The sequence below is a fragment of the Lepisosteus platostomus genome, chromosome 12 (genome assembly GCF_059453375.1).
Source record: "Lepisosteus platostomus isolate fLepPlt1 chromosome 12, fLepPlt1.hap1, whole genome shotgun sequence".
Taxonomy (NCBI): domain Eukaryota; kingdom Metazoa; phylum Chordata; class Actinopteri; order Semionotiformes; family Lepisosteidae; genus Lepisosteus; species Lepisosteus platostomus.
In genome coordinates this window covers 3269130-3294963 of record NC_142622.1, presented here as the reverse complement: position 1 = coordinate 3294963, position 25834 = coordinate 3269130, and the positions used below count along the sequence as shown (strand labels likewise).

Below are 25834 nucleotides of genomic sequence, written 5' to 3'. Positions count from 1 at the left end.
TTTTTTTTAATACGGTCTCTTAAACATTATGCCAATATTGCCTTTCTATCCATACACAAAGGATTTCAGTTGTGTAATTAATGAAAATTAGGTTGTTTGGAGGGAAAATTAGAAAATAATTTAAGATTTTTGCTTGTAAGAATGGGTTCTCCTCACACACACTCCCACCCATTGTAATACGTATCATTAGCAGAATTCTGTGTGAAACTCTCTGCAGGTCACCGGAACGAAAACATCTGATGTATCTTTGAAAAGCTATGATGGCTCAGACAGTTGATTTAAAAGATTTTTTATATACACACTCAGTTTATGTGTATAAGGAAGAAGTCAATTCCATGAAGGAAAGGACAAAGATAAAAGAAAAAAAAACTGTTTTAGTTATGGAGCCTTCTCCCCACAGAGGAAATGTTGTGTTTTCTATTATTTTTATTTTTAGGGTGGAAATAACCTCTATTTGTTCCTTGGCAGCTTGCACACCATCACAGCTCCACACTTGAATCTTTACAGATATATACATACTGTATAAATCCCTCAGGAGTATGTGTATTCCAGATCAGTTCAACAGCTGGTCATAAAACAGGAATATGAATTTCAGCCCTAAGGATACAAGACTTTGATACAGTTTTTATCTTTTCTTAAGGCACACATCTATATTGTGTGCAGCTTTAAGTAAAGTGTAACTATACTTTCTGTAAATCAGAATGATGTGATATGTAGTCACCCTTGTATCATGATTCCATATGGACTGCAGAAGAATTACAGATTGTAAATTAGAAAACAGTATTTGCTCTCTTGTGCCACTTCTATATGGATTCCCCTTACAGAAATTAAATATATTGCAATATACCAGAAAATATGTGGATATATCTTTCAGCGTAATGCAAACTATATTTTAAATAGTGTAACATATTTTAACACGCATATTTCCAACTTTTCCAAAATATACTGCTCAGATCATATGCAATATAGAGTGTCAATTACCAGCTATATTTCTGTCAGATCATTCATTTATTTGGCTTATCTGTTTATCTGGAAAAAAACCACACAAAATCTCAAAGTCTTCCGTATGCATCCACTTGTTTTTTCAAATTCCCTGTAATTCATTCATGTTTAAATACATCTATTCAGGCAGGTAAGTAGAATATTGAACGTGTTTCCTGTTTGATTTAGAGACTTTTTTTCTCATTATTGCACATCACATTAACTTCTTAAAGGGCATCCCCAAACTGTCTGTTTCTCACTGGGATACAATCAGTAAGCTTCCTACTTGCCTGGCCTGAGACCAGATCCATGAATATCTCACTTCAAGACTTCCAGAAGGAGTCACGGACCACTATACAATAAAACCCATTTGCTTATTGGTATAAAAATCCTGTAATGGAAGCTTTAAAGCATACAGGTCTGATAACATCAAGGTGTCCAAGTGACATCACTCTCAGGGAATTGTGGGTGACATGGGGAGAGGGGTTGTGTTCAGCTGTGAACCAAAGTGGCAGAGAGGTGGGAAGTGTGAAAGAGGTATTGTTTCAAATCAATATAGTCGGACCACAAAACATCTGAATCACCCTCAGCAAGGTTAAAGTAAATCACAGTGTGGTCACTGCGTGTTCCTCTGCTGCCCAGTAAGCCTTAAAAAAGCTTCTCTAAATCTGATATAAGACATCAGCAATTGCTGGGATATAAGGGCACGACCAGAGAGAGAAAGGGTATTGGCTTCCAGTTAATTATTAGATTGAACTTTAAAATTGATTTGCTAACAAAAAAAAACTGATGATCTAATTTAGGATTTTAACTACACCAACTTGCACATCCTCCGACAATGCCGGAGAGTATTTACCCAAACGTGAGGTCTACCTTTTTCTTTTCAAATTGGACCCCTGGACCCCGTTAGATATGGTACAGTAAGTCCAGCCTGGGCACCACTTCACATAAGGATGCAATTTTGTATTTTCCAGTTTTGTTCTGCGTTATTTTGCCCCTGCTTACCTCACACCAGTGCCTCCGCTCCCTCCCTGTTACAGTCCTAATCATCATTATTATTAAACCTCACAGCCGAAGTAGGCTCCACAGCCGAAACGTTGCGTTTTCTTTCTTCTCTTTGCAGCATGGAATAAGCCTTTACTTGTTCCTTTGCAACCTACACATGCTGATGCAGCCACCCACCTGAACTTATTATTAAATCATACTTTTATCAGATAGTACTGTCGAACTGAAATTAATTTCAATTATTAAGATTGTTTTCTTTTTTATTTTTAATAGATTTAATTGTGCGAAGTATGCATTTTAGATACATTTATGTAAAGTGTTTTGTGCTGCTTTTAGCATTGAAAGGTACTTTATAAAGTTGATTGTTATTCTGCACCAGCAGCCCCTGTACAGAGCAGATTGGGAGGAGAAGTGGAAAAATTGCTTCACCAATTGAATTAAGGGGGAATTTAGGTAGACCAGATTGTGCAAGCCCCTTGTGGAATTTATCCAAGACACTGAATTAATTAATAAGCCTGCACATTTTACATAACCACATGGACACTGAAGCCCAGTTTCCCCCTGGAAAAGTGCGGGCAAATTGCCTATCTTATACCTTTACAACAGAGTAAGTATTTTGCCAATAGAAAGTATGAAGTCCTTTAGAAAAGGATTTAATCAACATATTTTGTACAATACAATCTTATATTATGGTATTTCACACTGATCACGTCAAGAGTAGCTTTGTGCAGTCCTAAATTGTGTATATTGAGCAGAATTAGGTTAGGAATTTAAATCTATTTAATCAGTTCAGCTCTTCAATAACTCAACATGCTACAGTCCCAGGCGCAGTGGTTAGAATCATTGCATGCATTGCTCATTTGCGACAATCATTGCTGAAAATGTTGTTTCCTATTACTCACCATCCATTGCTAACATATTAACATTTTTTTTCTTTTCAAGTATCTGTTCCGCTTAGTAAATGTGTTGGGCATATTTACTCATTAGTACAGATCAAAGCTTGTAGAGAAATTAATGAGTTTGCATCCAATTTTCTGCAGCACCGAATATACACTTCCTAAACCCTAAGCCTACACAAAAACTGGGGCTAGCAAACCTAACTACTATCTGAGACCTCAAGTCTCACGCATCATGTTGGAAACTCAAGCACTGGGGGCTAGTCTCATGCGCACTTGTCCTACTCATAAAATCTCATGCATATCAACCACATCCTTATAATATACAAATGTAAGCTATACATAGTATACTGTATATATGACATAATTCAGTGCAACAAGCAAGTCATGCCTTTCTCTTGAAACGCAGAAATTACGCTGTCTCTTGGCCGACAGCTCCAGCTTGTATTAGCAGAGCTGGCCGCTGTCGGAGAAACGGGGCTTTGTGACAATGTAATCAACTCACAACAGGGCGAGGAGAAGATACACTACTACTTAATAAAAATCTAGAAAACCTTTTGTGCATTAAAATAGAAACAAAGTACTGCAAACACCTTGTGCACCCCAACAGTCTTCAAAGTGTGCTCAATACGATTACCATCAAAACAAATGCATACAGTAGGTCAGGTATTACTATCCCTAACTAGTCAAATTTACATGTACGTGTGCAGGGGTTCAGAGTAGAAAATGTATTTGTTTCTATATTGTAATGCATAACAATGTTGTGGAGTTTATTATAGCTCCCCAAGAGTTATTTTAAAAATAGCAATTGGACCTGTTCGCGTACAGTACGTAGGGATGTTAGGTTAATTTCTCAGCTTTATTCACAATGTAATTTATTAATTCTAACTGCAAGGATTTACATTCAATACAAAAAGGATGACAAAAGGAAAAACGTACGTCTATGCTCAAACAATCTACAGCCTAGAGAAGAATGTAATCGCAATGAACAAAACGCAGAACAGTGTCTTGCATTTTGTTAGTTCATATCAGATTCTAAAATTTGCAAATCTTTATTTCATTACGTGCAGAGATGACCAGAAACAGTCCTCTCTCTAAGAACCACCTATTCAGAATGCTCTACTTGCATGGTATCCAAGCATACAGCCTGACAGTCTCGTTGTCACTCACAGCTACACACTTAAACCTAGTTAAACCTAGATGGAGCTATACTGCAAGCTGACACATCAGAGTCACACCTTTCACATTCCATATCAGGCAGCCTGCCACTCACACAGCAGGGATCCTAAACCACATTCACTTAAAGAACAGGACACAACTAAAAGAAAATCGTCGCGAGGAGGAGACTACAGATGCTTGTCTTCTATGTTTTTGACACCAGTACGGCTCCGTCTGCAGAGAGTCCTCACACAATCTATGTTAAGGTCTTTGCCGCCCTAAGGAGAACTGGCTTTTTGCCAGAGAAAAGTTCTCTGGCTTATCAGAATAATAATAGCAAGTATTAATTTTGTAACCTCATCATCTTACAATAACAACACTATATATATACTGCGAAGCAAAATGGCCTTTATAACAAAAACATTCTGAACATGGAAAAACAGCTCGATTACAGAAGCCCCAGCCATTAAACGTGAGGATATCTAAAACTAATGCCGTTATAAGAAACAACTGGGATCAACTTGGGTCACAAGTAACATAAAACCAAAACAACAAAACCCACTAATATTTAAACTTATATGCAAACCTAAGTTGCTTCTATATACTTAACACTATTAGACTTTTACTGCTGCAATGCAGTTGACAAGTGAGTTGACAGAGGTGTGTAAATAATCATACCTGTACATACTACGATTAGATTGAAGGACCCTGTGCTTCACAAATACAGCAGGGGAATTCAAGATGACATGACATTTCTGTGGAGGGTTGGTGGGATAGAACGTTTATGGTATGTGCTGTTGGGTTCTCACAGAGCATGGAAAAGGGACAAGCCTGCCACTAAATGTGACAGGAACTAACAGGAGACTCATAGTGGGGTATGAACATAATTCTCACAAAAGAGACGAGGCATTTCAGCCAGACTCACCTCGCTGCTTGCACCAGGAACACACTCCGAGTGTTTGTGAGAAATGTGAAAGTGTAACAGGACGTCAAGCGGTGAGCTGGAGGAGACATATTGCATGGTGTCTTAATCACAGGCAGTTAATGCTGGCATTAAATATGTCAGCAACAGGTTAATTCAGAGTCGAGGAGCCGCTGGAAGAGTGATGATGAGTGAAGTGCTGAACATTGGGACAAAAAGGATGCTCGCGTTCCATCACCCAGTCGTTCATTTAGATGCATCAGAATCTTATTTGCAGAAGATATCTTATTCCTTCCCTATCCGGCGGAGCGGTGGCACTGTGGCTAAGGATCTGTGCCTGTGGCTGGAAGGTTGCTGGTTCTAATCCTGCAGCCGGCAGAGGAATCCTACTCCACTGGGCCCCTGAGGAAGGCCCTTCACCCCAACTGCTCCAGGAGTGCTGTACAATGGCAGACCCTGTGCTCTGACCCCAAGCTTCTCCCCCTGTCTGTGTGTCTCATGGAGAGCAAGCTGGGGTATGCGAAAAGACAAATTCCTAATTCAAAAAACTGTATATGGCTAATAAATGTATCTTATCCCCTGTTTTGCCCTCTCTGTTCATCCTGCTCTGAGAGACGTACCCCTCTCCACTCTCCCTCTTCCAAAGCACATTCATTCTCATCCCTCACCCCTCTTTAGAGAAATGACACACCAAAAGAATCAGGACTGCTTGGACCCTGACCACCTGTCCAAGACTCTTTTGTTTAGGCAGCACCTGTGACCTCCCACCTCCCAGCTCCTCCCCCCTAATTTCTATCAGCTCTTTATACCCATCTGATTGTTCCATGAATTTGTAGATTTTCTCTATTTACTATTACCACACAATTATTATTTAGAACCTAAATGTCTGGATGGGAGTTCTGAATTATTTTTTTGTCCATGTCAAAAGACATACTACACAAACGCAGTTTTGCCATTGTCATTGCCAGAAAAAAAAAAACTATATAAAACTACAGTATATTTGCAAACATGAACACGTTTAAACAGTACATAACCGCTGTGAAAACCCACAGATGAGAAAACATCTGAAGATCTCATGTAGAGCATGAGTTACATTTTTCATAATCCCATCCAGAAGTCGTCAAACAGGACTGCCGTGTTTCAGAATGGCTTAGGAGAAATGTGCTGAGCACCCACGTTGGGCCTACTACTACACATCGGCACCCCTACGGCGATGCTTAATAATTCACAGCATGGGAAAGCACAACAGAGAGGGCTCTTAAAACGCTTTTCAGCTGGCAAATCGAGGAGGGGTGGGACAATGTATAGGTGGTTGAAGCTGAACCAGTTCTTAACATTCAAATTAATGAAATCCCTTTGCAGGACCCCTCCTGTGCACAGATTCCTGCCTTATATTGTAAACAAGAGACCAGCCATTCTGCCATCTATTTATAGATCCCCATCTTGCATACATACAGATCCCTGCCTCACATACAGTACATACAAAGCATTGCGTTCTATACAGATAACACATATGTGACGACACTAAACGTCGACACAACTACAAAGACATGATGTACATTACTTAGAAATACAAATAGCTCTGTTAAAGACTAATATTAAAAATTCAGGTGTGAAAGGGCTGTGGGAAAAGGGGGTACTTCCACTGTGTTTGGGTTTATTCAATGTGGCAGGGCTCTCTTGAACACACCAGCACTGAAATAATGTCCGTAAAATATTCAAACAGTTCGTACTGTATACAGCCATCAAACATCTGTTTAGCATGTGCTTATTCAAAGGGGAAAATAAGTCCAGCTACTAAGTGCATTACTTTTTGAAGTTAACCATAAAAAAATAGCAAAAGGGGGAGGTCATTAAACGCAATTATTCTGAAGAGTGAGAAAGGAGATGGGGGACTATTCCAAAGCATATCAAATGCTTTTTTAGGGCATGATTATATATGGGTGACTTCATGGGCATACAAGCAGAATTACTTCATTACCAAAACGAATCTTGGCATGCATTCTGAAAAGTGAAATATACTTCTTCGATAGAAACACACAGATTAGAGGAAAGGGAGGAAAAAAATTGAAGAATAAAATGAATCATAATTCAAATGAGGTGCTGTTTTTAAATCAGATTAACCTCTCGCCTCTCCTACCATCAGCAAACTAAATGTAAAGGACATTTGTCCTTCTCAAATGTGTCAAGTAATCGTCACAGGCTCATGGTTTTTTTTTTTGTTTGTTTTCAATCTAGGGCAAATAAGAAACCGTATGCTTGAACAAAGTATTTTTAAAATTCAGGACTAAACCACAGAGAAAAGCTAACCAAAAGCCTGAAAAAGCAAAGTGGATCAATTAAAGTCATCAGCGAGCACTGGAGGGTTAAGAATTCAGCTCCATTGAAAACCAGTAGAGAATATGGCCATCCAGAAGCAGGGCTGCACACCCTGACACAGACGAGTTTTCCCATGGGACTCCACTTGAAATTTCAAAATATCACAAGACAGGCAATACTTTCGTAACCACGTTAAACATTTATCGAAGGCTGAAAAAAAAATTCAAAGCCCAGGGAACCATCTTTAAAAATGTTGATTGAAAGTCCCCGAAGAACTGTGCAAATGATTCTATGCATTTATGATTATGCTTGGTCCACTTGGTCAAGGACTAATGCAATGACAATAGGAGATATTTCTGTATTTTACTACAGCAATAACTTTCTTAAAATTTCCTTTTCATCTCATAATTTTCCCTTGCTTTCCCTCTCATAAATTTAAATTAAAACACATTGGCTTTTTAATACATTAAAATGCAAATGAGGAAACTGAACTAATTGCAAAGTATGTCAAATAACTATAAGCAGATCGCTCTATTTAAATTTTAATTGGAAGGAGGTACAAGTGCACTAATTAGTATGGTTTTCTTTGCTAGAAGCTTGGGTTCAAGTCAAAGATGGACTGAGCTGGGAAATCGTACTGTACTGTAGGACACAGAGGATATTCCGTGTAAAAACATAGCTCTTCTTGGCAAATTCTCATTTCTAAATCACAAATAAACCTCAGTTAGAATAAATACTGTATGTGAAACGTTAGCACTTAAAAGATTTTACAAAAACCTGCTTATTGGGGCACGTGAAACAGCAGAAGAATGTTCTACTACAAAGTGAGTAGGTTTTTAGATGCAGTGTGACAGAATCATTTGAGATCACAAGAATTGCAAAAAAAACCTTGAATCAATTCTTTGTTAAAGTTTAAAGGAAGGTCACTAGAAGATCACTAAAAACAAATAAAAGCTTCACATTTTAATAACAGAATCTTGCTGGTATAACTGAAATTTCATACAGTTTTCTTCAGCAATTACCACTGCACACCCTGAAGGTGAGATTTAAAGCGTTCATGTAATCCTATTAATATAATATTGTTACAAATAGGGGGTGTCAGGAACATAGAAAATAGAGCAGAAAATAAAATAATTAAAACCCCAATCTCACAGACATATCTGAGCAGTAGGGAAAATGTGAGGCATGTGAGTTGTTTAATCTCTGGCACAGCTCTGGTGGAAAAGTAATAAATCAGGGGCAAACTAAGACAAACATAATTTATTAACAATAACACAAAACTAAACACAAAATGTTACAAACATACAACATTAAATGTTATGCTATTTGCAAAACAAGGCGGATCAGAGGCCTATGTTCAACAGACCCAGAAACCCAGAACGCTAATCCTGTAACCTGAAATCCTTTAAATTGCCTTAACATGCCAACAAGAGAATTATCCTGCATCCTATGGTAAATAAAAAAATACAACATAGTACTAAATCTCTCTTCCCATATATTAGATGCTTAAAGTGAATGTGAAGTTCCATATCCCCCCCATTCTAAAAATGCTCTTACAGTTTTTCTCAATTCCTTAAATGGAATTCCTGAAATAGCACTGACAATGTCAAAACAGTAAACAAATATCCCCAAACTCAATTTCAGGTTGTAAAATAACATTACTAATGTAAAATGCCCTAAGACACTGAATATTCTTTCTACAAGGCCCAAAAGCAGCATTGGTAAATAAGCAGCTCTCATTCTCTGAACAGCGCTATACAAAATACTAAGTATCCATATCAGTACGACCTTGTATGCATGCTCCTCCACCATAGGTCCAACTGATACTGGATATCGTGGAAAATGTCATTACTGTATCAGTAGTGTTGCTGTAAATAAGCATGTTCCCACACACGATATAATAAAAAAACAATATATTCAGGAACAGGTTTCCAACAGTTTTCATTGATTAAAAATGAAACCAATACACATGGCACAAATAGTAATAACGTGCGTGGGACAAAAGGTGTCTGGGACTGTATTGATCTGTATTGCACTGTCACAGTTACACTGAACAGCCGGTGTAAGTGAAATAAAGTAAAACAATGTCATATTGCACAACTCTCCCTCCCAGACAGCCAGCAGAAATACAGTAAACAAACATGAGTGGTCCACCTAAATGAAAGCCAAACTGTGAAAGAAAATAAATGATCAATTGTACACATCTCACTGCTCATCCAGTCTCCTCACAGCTGGACCGCAGATCTTCATCCGCATCGCATCACTGTGGATTCCCTCATCCCCATGGCGGGGATGTGGGCCTTGACACCATCATGTGATACGGCAGCACTCACGGCTATATCACCCTCATGCTGTCCGGGCACATTCAGTGAGACCCTGTGTCCAGTAAGGTTCCTGCCACAACTCCAGGCCTTGGTCAAGTTGAAGCCTCATCTACACACTCCTCCACTTTCACCTTCTTCTTCCTTGTGCCCTCCTCCTCAGCTCTTCCACCATGCACTGTACTCCTCTTCCTCTTCCTCTTCCTCCTCCAGCTACTTGTTCCTGCTCCATCTTACAGCAACACTAACTTACTGGTGACCTAATGCAAGTGTGCTTCAGTACTGACTGGTCGTTGAACGATTTTACAGCTGTGAGCTAAGATGTGAACACACCTGGGAGTCATAGTTTTCAAATGTCCTAAAAGGCACAATCGATTGGTTTGTCTGTCAATTGCGGAGATCGGTATTCACTGCTTTGCACAGATGTGTTCGACATGAGCATTTTGTGTGAACACAATCATAAATGATATACTGTTTCACAAATCACGCTACTGTTGTGGGGTTTTAATGAACTGTTTTGAAAATGCAGATAAAGTTTCAGGAATTGTGTTTAAGCAATTGAAAAAACTCAGTTCAAGTTTTATTTCTTTTTTAAAAAATGTAAGGGCATCCACAAATGGTAGTGTATTTAATTGGGTTTTAATTTAAAGTTGTTACTGTGATAGATCCCTTTTCATTACACTTAACTGATTTCTAGAAACGCTAACATCCACAGTCTTATTGTGCTTAATGTGACAGCTCTTTAGTCAAAATACTATCACAGCGAAAACTCATTCTCAAAATCACTAACATGATAATTGCAACTGGTAGTTTCTATGCTCTCAAAAATGTACCCCTGATTCTGTACCACTAAGTCTGATCAGTTCCTTGAAGATCGTCTTTGATCATGTGTTTACCAGCCTGTAAACTCAGATGTAACTGAGTAAACAGCTGAGTTTCTACCCATTTTTTCTACATTTTATGATAACATTAGAAAATCTCAATTTACTTGTTACCTAAATAGTTTAATGTTATATTTTCTACAACACATTTTTGTCCTTTTAGGAAAAGCAAGTGCCCATAGCCTCTGAAATTACTGCCACATACTGTACAGTGGTGTGAAAAAGTGTTTGCCCCCTTCCTGATTTCTTATTTTTTTGCATGTTTGTCACACTGAAATGTTTCAGATCATCAAACAAATTGAAATATTAGACAAAGATAACAAAAAATGCAGTTTTTAAATGAAGGTTTTTATTTGTGTTATCTTTGTCTAATATTTCAATTTGTTTGATGATTTTTCATCACATTTCAGTGTGACAAACATGCAAAAAAATAAGAAATCAGGAAGGGGGCAAACACTTTTTCACACCACTGTATCTACCTTTATAACTTACAGTATGTATATAATAAATTATGTCACAGTGTGACAAAGACACAACACATACAGAGAGCGCAACCAAGGAGTTCACTGAGAGGAAAAAGCGGAAAATCTCAGACTGATCAAATCAATTTCCAGTCTCAGATCCATTTGAGTATGCATTTTACATTTTTAAGAAAATAAAATGAAAAACAGGAATACTGTAGGTAAAAATTCAAAGGCTGTAGAAAAGCATCTTTTGGTGAGCTCTGCTGAGTTATTGTCTCAAAAGGATATGCAAACAAATCCTTATTTTTATGCTCTGAAGTTTATTTACAATGAATTTGTCCCATAATGACAGTACGTTCACTTGAAATCACAAAGTATATTTTTCTAATAAGAGCAAATGTACGCATGGAATTACAAAATAAAAAATATTATATTGTAACTTATCATAATCTGGCGATGACAAATACACACAAAAAAACAGTTCTGATTGCTGTCCCAATCCCAGGTCACAGTATATCCCTGTTTAAAAAGTCCTAACAACCAAGCACGACCAAGCACACTGCCTTAAAAAGTCAGAAATAGGGCTGGGCGATATGGCCAAAAACATTATCACGATAAAAAATTTCATATCAGTCGATATCGATAATAATCACGATAAATGTCAAATCATTATTTCTTTCAAGTTTAAAAGCAGATTTTTTTCTCCTGAGCGAAAGTTGAAGAAACCAGACAGTTAATTGGTAAATTAAACAACTTTTTATTTTAAGAACACAACATACACTTGCCAAACAGCAGAAACATTAAACAAATCTGTTACCTGTCCGGTCTGCAACACTCGCGCACATGCGCACAGTATTTTGTGTGCATGCGCAAAGCATAAACATATATATCGAACATATATCGAACTTTTGTTAAAATTATATCGCGATAATTATCGTTATCGAATGATCGCCCAGCTCTAGTCAGAAACAAATTATATTCTTGTATCAGAAATTAGCGATACATTAGTGTTACAAATGAGTGCTTTCCAGACATTTTAATGGTAAGGAATCCCTTCCAAAATTATAATATTTCTGCACTTACAGTAAAAGCCAACAACAACTTAATGTATTCTGCTGAGCTATATTAAAGCCTCGTAACAGTTTCATATTTTGTCAAATGTAAGCACAGGAAAAACATACTCCTGGTCTCTAAGACAGATTCACATCTTTTTCCTAAGCAAAGCGTTCCCTGTTCTACTAGTGGTTTTGTTGTTTGTTATTCTTGGCCTCGTCTTGCCTGTCACAGCTCATTTTACAGTCTGATGGTATCTGCATTTGCATTACCAGAGGAACAATTGCTGGAACTGATTGTGTGATTGAGGGGAGTGGAGTCATCCGTCTGTCATGTAAAATCACATGATGTGTTACTTCACAACATTTGTGGAAAACCGTTTTTTCTCCCACAGCTTCTGTCAGCAAGCGCACCAAGTCTACTGTGCCATAATTAGCCACCTCTTTGCCACCATTATTGCATCTCTACAGGCGGTGACACACAGTGCTAGATTGTTTAATCCGCCCCTCAAACTGAACAATGGTCTTACCAGAAGACATGAAAATTATTTTCGTACTTCAATGCCTCCAAATGAGCTCCTCTTGTATCAAATGTTGCCTGTACGAAACACGCACAACTAAAACTGAATTCTGCTATGAACCTTAAGTACAGTATAACTATTCTCTTTCTGTTAGAAAGGAATGCGGTTTAAGGTACAGTTTGTGCTGCGCTACTGTAAAAGTTAAAAACAAGTGATACAATCCTACTCTGTGATGCCATAAGTCACCCCTTGTAAGTGCATTGCATACAGTACTACAGTTTATACTAACAAGGGGTAATTTACAGTATATCAGACCCACATACAGTGTCACGCCTTCTTGCACAGACAAAGCTCCAAAGGAATCATGTTATGGATTCCCTGCTAAAGAAAAAAACAGTTAACATTGTCTCAAGCAAAGCAATATTTTCTGCATATATTACGTTTAACTTTAAATCCAGTGGGATTTAATTAAACTTTGATGTCTTCCCTCTTCATGCTACCTACTGCACACACCACCTAGCAATTGCCACACTCACACATACATGAAAAACTACATTCGACAGCCTTCTGAAGACAACGTTCTGCGTTATATTTATTAACAATAACTACAAAGCCCATTCCAAGACTTTCATGCCAATTGAAAGCAGGACCCATGACATGTGGTCAGCAAATTTTAATTAGACGTACTGCACTTTATGTTAGATAAAGGATTTTTACAATTATAATGAATTCATTTACATATCAAAATATTTAATCCAGGCAGTTCTCGGGGTGGTTTTTTTTTTTAAAGAAAAAAACTTTTAAAAGTTCAAACACTTTGAAAAATGTGGCATTTTAACTGAAAAAAAGTTGGCGTTATAAATTATCTGAGACGTGGGGACAGCAAAAGAAATATGCTACAACCTTAACGTTAATTAGAGCATTTAAAATGCATGATGCTACACGTCATGGGATTTACTGTGCTGTATATACTGTAAAACGTCTGATTTTTACAGCAGGATTATTGGATTTTGTGTGTTTTCTTGAGAGCATGACGCAAATGCGCAGAGGGCTACTTACTCGCTGTTTTCTGCGTGCTGTAGATGAATCAGAGCAAGACTCATTTTTCAGGGTCCTTGCGTCTGCTCTGCATCTCGCTGATGAACTGGCAGCGCCGCCAGCCCAGTCGACTTCCCATCGCTTAAGTATCTGCAATGCAGCTGCGTTCTTCAAGTCCGAGCGCCGTGAGTCACTCTGCGGCTTCCCAACTTTCCAGGTGTGAGATGGGCTCTCGATGCAAAAACGGGATCTCTGAAGGAACCCGTGCCAAGCGTCGAAAGGAAAGCCAAGCCAGTGCTGTACCTTGCTTTCATTTGTGAATGTCAGCCCTTGAGAGAAGGCAAAAAAAATAACAAAAACTTTGAAAGAAAGTCGATTCACACTTGGTCGGTAACAATTCTGAGTCTGATAAATTGTAAGGATCACAGGATATAATACAGTATATTGCGAGGGTATTATATTATACCTGAGCGTTTTTGAATGATAAAAAAGTTAATAAAAATGTTTTAAAAAGTGAACCTCGTCATCAGTAAAGGCTCAATTGCACAGCAGTTTAAAATGTACAATAAAAGTTAATAATATAGCAGTGATGTCGGTGAAAACATAACAGTATTGAATAAGCGGGGCAGGTTGAAACTGATGTATTTTTATCCACCTAGACAGGCACTTTCACAGTAGGGATCCAAACAGGAGAGACTGAAATTAAGCAGAAACACGAATGTAATTTCAACAGAGCAGTGACAGTCTGGATTCCCATCAATCTTGTAAATATAATCCAGTTCGCAGAGACCCCCGGAAACCATGTTAAAATATATGTATAACAATTGTATATTCCCTTTGACGTGAAAGCATCTTTTGTTTTCTAATACTTTATTCTGTTTATGTAGATTTACATGGCTGAGCAAGGAGTCACGGTTAGTTCTTCACAAGTACAAAGTGATCGTTATCAATTTAGCCATCAGTGTAATGGAAATTAAATTCAGAATTATTATCGATGTTTTGGCATTTCTGCCTTATCTCAATCGTTGCTCATTTGTGTTAATGAACGGAAGAGGACTGCCGTTTTGTGAAAACACTGACGCTATTAAATTAGTAGATTACAAAGAATATCTAAAGAATGGTTGTGTCTTCAATTACTGTACAGAGAATACTTCAGGTTGAAGAAAAATTAAATAATGGCCTTACTAATTACCTTCATTGTGCATTTATCGTTGTTTTTTAATCGCCAGTTGACGGAGTTTTGACTTTGATGGATAATTTTTATCGTTTTAATGTTTTAAATTCAAATAAACTAAAGGAACGTGTTGTTTTTTATTATTTTACAATACACAGCCCTACATTCACTTAAGCAACGGATTACAATACCATGTACAGTTTTGGAAAATAGTGTTTCTTTTTTTTGTCATTTTTGGAGTATTAAGAATATTGAAACGTAAGGAAGATCACAGAAGAATGGAGGCCATTTATTCCACCAATCTCATTTGATAGTTGGTAGCTAATTGATGCATTGACCCACCCCTTTCTTGATGAAGTTGAATAAAGCCCACAGCAGCTCTGGCAACATGGCTGAGTAGCTGCTTCCTGAATCCCACAATCCCTTGTGTGTGAAAAGGAGTGTCCCCTGTGATAAAAGCACTTCCAACACAGTTTCAACCTGTGTCCTCCACTTTGTGTTCCACCGTCGAATCTGAAGAAGTCTGCTGGGTTCACCTTGTCAGTGGCTTTGAGTTCTGAAGCCTAATTGGAATTAAGTTAATTGTTTATTAGAATAAACAAAATTGACCTGTTTGTTCTTCTATGGACTGATTCCAGAGATTTGTTTTTGTGAGTACTCGGTATTCTAAATGGGGTTTTGTTATTGCTTAACATGACATCCCTTGACTTGCATTGTCTGGTAGATGGGGATGTTTCAACATAAACACTGATGACTTTGTTTCATAAGGTTGTTTAAGTGATTAAATTAATATAAATGTCATCCAGTCAAACCTTCCTATTCCCTGTCTTAAAGAGAGTCCCTTTTGGTTCCCAGCTGTGACCCTGTGTGGTTGCTTCCCTGGTGAGATTGAGTTGACCCTATCTATATATACCTTAGGGTTTTATGTGCTTGGATCTAAGCAAACCCCCTTTGTTCTAGACTGAAGACATTTATCTCCTTTAACCTATCTGTGTATGACAATCCCCTGAAACCAGGAATCAATCTCGCTGCTCTTCTTTAAACATTTTCTAAGGCTATAATATATCCTTTTGGTGCTATGGTGACCAATACTCAACACCATATTCTAAAAGATCTTACCATAGTTGTGGGTTAAAGCTTGAACATAACCTTCCTTGATTTAAATTCAAGACTTTCTGCTATATACATGTACCCAAGCATTTGACTTGCTTTTTTGTTTTGACGAGGACATAGATCAGCATTTTTCTCAACTGGTGTGCTGTCAGATACTAATGGGCTTGCCATACAGTATGTTTTGTGAAATGTTCTAAGTTGTGTTGCACATCAGGTATATACAGTACACACTAGACACAGGCCAAGCTCTAAGACTGTACAGGTGGGCATCTCATGTGGTGCAAGTTCACCTTTCCAGGTTTGATGGGCACTAAAATGGAGAAGATCTGAGAGTAATAAAGGGCTTGGACTGGTGACGTGTACGGGAGGGAGATGTGCCACAGAATTTTCAGAGTTGGCAAGTGTGCTGTGGGATGAAAATGATTAAAAAACACTGACGTACTGTAGAATCATCTCCAAAAACACCCAGATCCCTTTCGTGTGCGTCTTCTGCAGTTCTGAATCACTGCATCACTGTGAAGAGTGAAGACTCCCATTACCTTGTAGACCACTTTGGATGTATCAGTACTAAATTTCATTTGCCATGCGTCTCCTCCCGAGTTTCTCCAAACCTCTTTGTTTTACAGTTATTATAACTGCCTTGCTTCTTTTTCTGTTTGCCTCTCCTGCTATTTTTGTATCTGCTGCACGTGCGCTAGACATATTGTTCATATTGTGGGAAGGCTTGAGGAGGGTTCATCAGGGACCTGAGATCTACTATAAGTGTTCACAATCTTGAGGGACCTGAGGGATCTCTCGTAATTTAATCTGATAACTTTGTTTTATTCTGTTCTTTATAAAGAAATATTCAATGTTGAATACAGAAATGGGTGAAAAAGTCAGGTTGTGACTTAAGTTTGGACTACACATCAATAGCTTCTACCCACAAGCAGTGCGATTGGTGAACACATTTGGTCATGCCCCTCGGACCACACCTACACCATCTACTTCATTATAATTTTATTTATTGCATATCTGCAGTCATTGTTTATATGTCTGCATTGTTTACATTCAAACTTTTTACTTGTTTACTTGTACATTGTCAATTGTTTGTTTGTATATTGTCTTGATGCACTGTCTGCAGTTTTTATTTTACACTTTTCGAGAGACTTTCTGTCAGTAAGAATTCCATTGTACCAGTACATGTACTGGTTACATATGGCAATAAATATGTATGTGCTATATTTAGCCATGTTCGAATGTATCCATACCCTGTGGCACTTAAATGCGTTAAATTACACTGAAAAACATAAGCTAAAGAATCAGTACCTCATCATCATAGGGAAAGTCAGATAATTGTCAGAATACCTAAGTTAAAAGATTAGAAGATTAGGGATCTCAACAACTCTAATGATGACCATCACTAGAAACAAATCCAGTTTGGGCTGCAGTGTCTATCATCAAGACATTCAAGGTTGATTGAATAGTTGGTTCTTCACCAGAAAGAGAACTTAAGAAATGTTACCCAAATGTGATTCAGAAAAATGAACTGAGAAGCTGAAACACACCTAAAGGCAGTGACTGTGAATCTTCAAAAAAAAACTTTTGATTCCTCATTAGGATCAAGTGTGTCTATGGCTCTCATTTGAGGATGACCTCATAAATCTTCGGTCTGTCGTTGAGTTTCCACGGCAGCATGAAACTGTCCCAACAGCACAAACTGACTCCAAAGTCAAACGGGGCCAGACAGTGTGCTTTATAAGTAGTATGATTAGCACAGAAAAAGGGAATAAAATGTTAAGCACTGATAGGCTGTAAGAACTTGAAAAGCTCAAGAAGCTTTTCTGTCTTGAGCACAAGAGATTAAGAGGGGGCTTGATACAAATATTAAAAATCTGCAAAGTCATTGCAGCGGACGTCTTTGGACTGAATGGTGAAACACGAACCAGGGCATGTAAGCAGATGCTATGTTCTATGCTTTTGTTCTCAGTTAAAACTGGTTCACAATGCACCTCCTCAGTTTTATCCAAGCCAAAGCAGAAAATAAAGATGACCAGGGTCTGAATAAATCGAACATCGTGCATTTAGAAATATATTTTATAAAAATAACCATATTTGACGGATGTTCAATTTATACAAACAACCTTGAAAGTTACACAAGTTTTGTGTTTGTCTCCATTAACAAATACTGTCATCATTAAAAGAAATACAGTTCATTGTTGCTGTGAATAAATTTGAAAAGTCCCGTAGACTTTGGGAAAAAAGCTAGATCCTATCGGCTCTAAATCCCAGCTTGTGCCCTTCGTCTCCCAGGACGGGCACCAGCTCTACTGGATTGGATGGATGGTTTTGGAAAATGGACGATGGATGGAAATTAGTAGTGCCAGATAGCATTGAGGAAATTTGTGAGAACTCCTGCCAAGGCCGCACTCTAGTGCTCCCTGGTGGCTAGGAGAAGAAATGCATATGCCTAGATATGAGATCCTAAAGGGACTTTTATTTATTATTTCGGACTAGCACTGTAGTTTTTGTTTGTTCTTTTACAAAGTTAACAAGGTTTTTATCTAATCCTAAAGTCATATTGGTTTCTGTCTGCTGTTTACTCACTCTACTCCTGACTGGGCCCAAGAACATTCAGATAAAGATAGTATTTCAGTTGTTCCAAGTTATCCCTGCTGTTTTAAGACAGAGCAGACACAATCTGATAGTGTTTTCAATCTCACCATCACTTTCAGTGACCATTGCAAAAGAAGCATGACAAACATGCACAGATGGTCAAGGAGACTCATGGTGTGGGCCATATGGCTCATCTAGAGACCTATTCTGATGTGTTGTAAAAATACCAAACAACAGGTCCGTCATTAAATAAGCTGCAAACCCAGTTCTTTGCCTTGATCAAATCTCTTTTGTTTTAAATTTGTTTACACATTGATTTGCAAAACAAAGAAACTGTATGGAAAAAAGGTTTGGTCATATGATATTCTGAATATTCTATTGTACATTTCACAGGCATGGAAGACACACATAGTTGGTGGGTAATTTAAATATTTTTAAGAAACAGTATTGCAATAAATATTGTAATTGTTATTTACTGTCAATGTCCTTGACTATTTAGCATACTTCAAGTTTCCTCATAGTATTATCTGTTGAAAACTGAAGAGGTTCAGTTCAGTTCCTTTAGTCTGTCAGCACAAGACACTCCTTTGAGCCCAGGAGTGTCCAGAGCAGCCATGTCTTTCCTATATCTTGGTGAGCAAAACTGTACACAATGTTCTACATGACGTTTTACTGGTGCGTTGTACCGTTTTAGCACAATGTTACTTGATCTAAATTCTATACCCTTCAAGTATATTTGTTTGACAAACAAATAACCTTTTAACTACAGTACGTTTGCCTTTATTAATGCCTTCCCATATTGCCAAGAAGATGAAAATGTGTGAACATTCACCCTATGCAACCTAAGTACCCTCAAGCTCAGATTTTCCCCATTTCATTTAATGTAGTTTAGGTTTTGGATTACTGTACATGCATGCAATACCCTGCACTATGAAAAATAAAAAGTTGTATACTAGATGAATATAATCAATAACCAGATCAACATTACTTCTTTACACAGCCAATAAATTACAAACACATAATAAGAAAATGTCATTAGCCTTATTATTAATAATACCTAGAAACTCCCCTCTGAATGAACATGTGCAGCATAAGTTGTCTGTGCTGTGAGGACACTGGTCACTCCATTGTTTACGAATGTAAAAATTTTGATCCACTAAATGATCTCACTTTTTACTTGTATTCCCTATTACTTTCATTTTCATACCAGTAATAAAAAAAAACATACCTTGCTCCTACAGTATCTGTATCTCTACTTTGCTTTCATGATCATTCTACAAATTCTGAATTGGAAAACACTTGTGAAAGTATTTTTTTATCCAAATCTATCCCAGCTGTGTCAGGGTTGGTGCTGTAGCAGACCTACTCCACACAAGGCAGGTAGAAAAGAGGCTGCCCAGTTCTTAATATAATGGACAATTTAACCAATCAGAACCATAGTACCTGGAGAAGAACTTCACACAGAAACTGATCCAGGTACCCATATTACTGTACTTTGCTATATTGAATGAGTTTAATAAAAAAGCTTACTTTACTGTATATACAATCACAGGATAGTGTGTGATGTGTCACATCAACTTAATTTGGAATAAAATAGGTCACATTTACATAGCAATCATCTCAATGGATAACTTCCGTATTTCCTTTTTCTTTTTACCCTATTAGATGTTCAATGATTCATTTCAAATATTTCACTCTAAAAAGGGCTAAGGAAAGGGGTTCCAAGATGAGAAATGACATGATGAAGTTTCAGCATTGCACTGACTCAGTGGTATAGTGACGTAAATCAGCCAGAAATGCTGGTACCTTCCTAATTTTCTCATCCAATATGTTTTGTGTCAATGAACTGTGAGAAAACTTTTCATGAGCCATTCTTGTGGAAAAGTTCATGCAAAATAAGAAACAAAATAAAGACTCTGAATAGATAATGGGCGTTTCAAGCCAGTCATTAGGACTGAAGCTTATCTTAGTTGAGTGGAACACTATTCCATGCCTTAAGTGGGCCTTGGTTTTTACAGAAACCCTCAGCTGTTGATTTAAAGAGACCTGAAGGTAGCCTGATGGCTTCAAAGGTCTCGAACCCTGGTCCTGGAGAACCCCGGTCCAGAGGGGTTTTTATCAGTAACCATCAAATCACCAATTTCTGAAGACCTGGAACAATTTAATTCTGATCAATTAAATTGGTGTTGTTTTAAAATAAATGATCTAGATATAATTTTGTACAAAACTGGAACACCCTTCTAGCCTTAAGGACCACTTAACAAATTACTAGCTTAATTGATCAATACATTAAATAAGAGCTTTTATTCATTAAATAACAGGTTGGCAGGGTCACCTGTAAAATAGGCTGGAACGGGGCTCACCAGGAATGGGGCTGAAGACCCCTGTTCTAATTGCCATGTCTGTAAGACCATGCTGAGCACTCTTGGAGTGTGGGTGTTTCTGCAGGTTTTCATTCCAACTCAGCTTTTAATGGGCTAAATCAAGTAACCAGTGAAGTACAGTAATGAGACCAATCTAACAGTTTCTCCCAGGTGTTCAGGTGCTGCAGCCTTAAAGAGACATCAACCCGACAGGCCAGGTCTGTGCTCTTCCTCTGCATGGGACATTAACCCACACTAATACTCATTAATAAGTTGAGGTATCTTCCTGAATGATATGAAAGCGTCCACAATCAAAACTCCAACCTGCAACCCTCTCGTAAGGTGATTTACCCACTACTCTCTTTTCAAGAACAAATCTCTCTACAGTAAACACAAGAATACATGAGGGCAGCAGATGATCCTCCCTGCTGTGAAAGAGGTTGTGTGGCTAAATCACTCCACACAGATGTTATACAAAGATGTGTGGTGTTTAGAAACGCATGCAAAAGCACGCTCCAAGAAGCTCCTGTTCAGCAGAACTGCGCCCGATAGCAAGGTGCTGCAGGCAGTTAGGGCTTGACCCCAGGAGTGTGACAGATTTCTGCTACATTGGGCTGGATGCACTGGTGGAAATATTATCTGTATCATGCCTTTTTATAGATTATAACTGTAGCTATCAATGAATACATGCATTACCATGAGAAATGGGTAATAACCCTGGGTAACAGCTTATATCCTGGTATTATTGTATATTATAGCAATCCCTAATTAACGAGTACAACCAGAAAACTACCATGATGAGAGTGTCCGAATGACAATAAATGTAAATGCCCCGAATTTCTGCACTAAAATATAGTCATGGCACTTGGAAGGAACTGTCTTATTTTAATGTATTCATTAACTCCAGTAATTTTATTGGGCTTCATTAATTAGGAAATGAAGAAGTCCTATTGAGAGAATGTTGCTGGCAAAATCACATTTTTCTGTCCAATGTCCTGTTCCACAGGAGGCGACCCTGATACATTCCACACAGTGTGTGTCCATTTCACAGGGGGCTGTGGGGAGGTACCCAGGGTTAGAAACAGATTTTGAAAACTTTACATTGCCATCATGTGGTGAAATGATGCATAACTCCTGTTTAACAGGTTTGTGAAACTTGTTAAGAACCATTTAATCATTCGTCCCTCAGAATACTGAGCAAGCTCAGTCACTTCAAAGAACAAATATTGCGGAGAGACACACATTCCAAATTATTCCTGGGATTCATTTAACAGAGGTTGCCAGAGAGGAAAACAGTGCACTGTGGCATGAATACAAAAAGAATCAGAGCTGTTGTGTGAGGAAAGTAATGTATTTCTAGCTACATCATTTCTCTCAAGTAGCCTATTGTGATAAATAACCATTCTTGACTATTTTATTATTGTCATCCAACAGAGAAGGCGTATAGCTGTTTGTGTTTTAATGATAACCTGTAAAACCTGCTGAATTAGGGCGGTCTGTGCCCATGGTTGGAGACCTCTGATTTATATACAGTAGTTACAAACCTGGGGGTGTTAAGAGTTAAAATTATAAAATTAGGAGGGTACTAAATCGATACAAAATCATGAATCTGACACCAGCTTGCTATACAAGCAAATAATAAAGAATAACATCATCCAGGTGGATGCTGCACATTGGTGGTGGTGGAGGGGAGTCCCCATTACCTGTAAAGTGCTTTGAGTGGAGTGTTCAGAAAAGCGCTATATAAGTGTAAGCAATTATTATTATTATTATTATTATTATTATTATTATTATTATTATTATTATTATTATTATTAACTCCACCCCCTGAAGTCAGAGTGGTACATGCATTCTTTATTCTGATTTATAATGGTTTAATAAAAAGGATTAGACAAGCATATTTATATTAATACTCAATAACACCACTGTGCAACACACAGTGTTATAACAGAATATAATGAACAGGCACAATTCAGTAAGTTTCAGAGCCTTACCTTCTATAGTGATCCTATACTTCTATATGGTTTTAAACTAAAACCATAACAGGCCAAAGCTCCTGCAAAGATTGTGCAATATAGTGCAACCTCAGAGCACATCTGACGCCTGCCAGAATATGCACAGCTGTCTGCTTCGATCAATGCTGTCCCTAAAGTGCATCTCAGATTACATCATAAATATGTACATCATCAATCATCAGGCAAAATAAAAAAATAAACTTATAACATCAACTGCGAAGCATGCAGAATACGACTCAGATTCTTCGTCTTCATGCATTTTCTAGAATGATTGGTTGATCAATAACTTATTTCACATATTTGTCTGACCACAGATGGCGGAGAGGTACACTACAGTTTAAGGGTGTCCGTAAGGAATGAACTGTTTCTCGCTCTCTCATGTGGCCTCAGAGATACAACTTCTCGATGCAGAATGTCAAAGTGCACAGATAACGTGAATGAGGATCACAGATAGGCTCGGGTGGCTGTCCTGCCTTTCGGATTATCAGTGTCCAGAGGAATGATTTCAACCCATCTGCCACCCTGTTCCCTCCAATGTACATCAGCTTCTAATTGGCCCAACAGTCCCTGCAGTACCCCGGCTGTTGAGGGCGAACACCCTGGAGAGATAGTTTGTCTTTTCACACATCTCTTTCCTGTTTTTTTTTTTTTGCACTTCTGGCTGAACTGTAATCCTCCAAGAAGATTACTGTGCTCCTTGTCATGTTCCGGATTCTCACAAAGTACGGCGCTGACGTTATAAGAGAAATGAGCAGGTCTGCACCCTGTGGGAACTGCAAAGTGGTTGTGTTTTATGCACTGAGGCCATCCATATCAAACGTACAAGCAGAGGGCAATATTAACTGATGATTTTTTCTGTTTTTTTTTTCAGTAAACATAATAAAATAATAACAAAGGAGAAAGAAGGTTTATCTCTGCCGTCTCCCTCACTCCCCGACAAACCTAAAAAAAAGCGTACATTTTGTGATTTTCTTTTGTGTTGACTTTTCAGTGTGGAATTAACCTCTGCTTCTCCCTCTACCAAACCAATAAACCTAAGGCAACGTTTTCAATCTGTATGAGCTGCTCTTACCCGCTCTTCAGCAGATTCTGACTTTCTACTTTTAGAGACTTCGGAATGCCCTCTCTGTTGGGTTTTCTGGTCTTGTCCTTGTCTATTTATTTTTCAGACCCCCGAGTGCCTTACAAGCAACCACAGTCGTCACTCACCAGTTTCAATGTTGAGAGCAGGAAGCCATTTCTTCTCAGCCGGGGGCTTTTGTCAATAATGCAGATGTACAGTACCATTTTGGGAAAAACAAAAATGTCAATCCAAGATGTTTAGAGTTTGGCAGCCACCCCCCAAAAAACAGGATTTAATTGCATAGGAACCCATTACCATTTCCGTTTTAAATGAACATCTACTCATGTCCATTGTGAACATTTCATCATATCATATGTTATCACAATAATAGAAAATAACTATTATTTAAGCGTTAAGAATGCCATTTGTGAAACTACCTCTAAAATAGTAACAAGGCGGTAATGTTTTTGTCCCCTAGGGAGGGAAACGGCTTCCAATTATCAGCTTTGAGGCAGAACGTGAACGCACGTTTGTGAAACCGCCAGCAGGTGGCACTGTGACCACTTCACTATACTCCTGGACCTGACGCAAAACGTTTGGATTCATACAATTACGCAAACAGTATACATGCATCTCTTTTCCATTACTAATAACGATCATTAAAATGTAGCCAGATCTATTCTGTGGATTTTTATTTTATTTTACGCACAGTATGTGTCGCTTTCTTGAAATTGTTAACAAACTTAAATTTTCAGCAGCCCACATTTTAGTAAATATTTGATTTTAAAATTATCCCTCTAATTTAAAAAAGAACTACCAATAATTTATACAGCTAAGTTCTAACACCTTAACCGTTTCCGGAAAGAAAAGACAATAGAGTTTGTGTCTTTCAGAGATAGTTTTCTGGAATACAATGAGTTTTCCTTTAAAAATCTAACAAAAAAATGTACAATATGTTCTAAATTTATAAATAACTTGACAGCTAAAGCTGTCATATTTTAATTTGAAAATAAATATTTGCTTTAGGAGCCTATAGTATAACTTAACATTCGACCCGAGGTGAAAGAAAACATCTTTCTTTCACCTCAGAAACATCACTAGACTACGCCCTATGTTATCACTGACTGTGGCTTAAAAGCTGAAAGACACATTTCTATTCTACCGAATTGACTACTGTAATGCTCTGCTCACTGGGGTATCTAAATCCACACAGAACAAACTGCAGTATGTCCAAAATTCGGCAGCCAGAATGCTAACCAGGTCTAGTGCAAGTGATCACATTACTCCTATCCTGGAGTCCTTGCACTGGCTTCCTGTCAGGTTTCGATTCGACTTCGAAATCCTCATGCTCACCTATAAGGCTCTGTATGGTTTGGCACCTCGGTACCTCTCTGAACTATTATCGCCCTACTCCCCAGCTCACAACCTTCACTCCTCTAATTCTGGTCTCCTTACTGTCCCCCAAGCCCAGCTACACTCTAGGGGTGACAGGGCCTTCTCCTGTTATGCCCCCAAGCTCTGGAACTCTCTCCCCAAGGATATCAGAGAGTCACCTTCTCTAAACTCCTTCAAATCCAGACTCAAAACCTTCTTCTTTAGAAGAGCCTTTACTGAACTGGTTCCATTCTTCACCCCTCTGCTCCTACTATACTCAGTACCACCATCCACAGTCTCCTCTGCGTATTCTCATCGTGTCTATCTTGCATATTTTTTATTGTTTATTTTTAATTGTTGTTGTTGTTGTTATTCTGTAAAGCGCTTTGAGAAGCCACCTTTAAAGGCGTTATATAAAATAAAGTTTCTTATTACAATAGTATAAGCCTCCCTCCAGCAATCCGAGATTTGATCACATACTTTAGATATCATTAAATATGACTCATTAAAAAGACAAAAAGAGTAATGCTGCCGAGCAGGACAATTCTGTTCATCATATGCAGTCGGAAAGCGGGACAG

At 38.1% G+C, this 25834-nt stretch overlaps 1 protein-coding gene across 1 annotated transcript in view; it reads right to left on the bottom strand.

Moving 5' to 3' along the window:
- Window positions 1–23693, bottom strand: part of thsd7ab (thrombospondin, type I, domain containing 7Ab) — a 200334-nt gene extending 176641 nt beyond the window's left edge. The window contains exons 1-2 of the mRNA XM_088600467.1: window positions 22798–23693; window positions 13580–13887 (exon numbers count right to left, since the gene is read on the bottom strand). The gene's annotated coding sequence lies outside the window, so the exon portion shown is untranslated. The remainder of the gene's footprint in view (window positions 1–13579; window positions 13888–22797) is intronic.
- Window positions 23694–25834: the final 2141 nt, after the last annotated feature.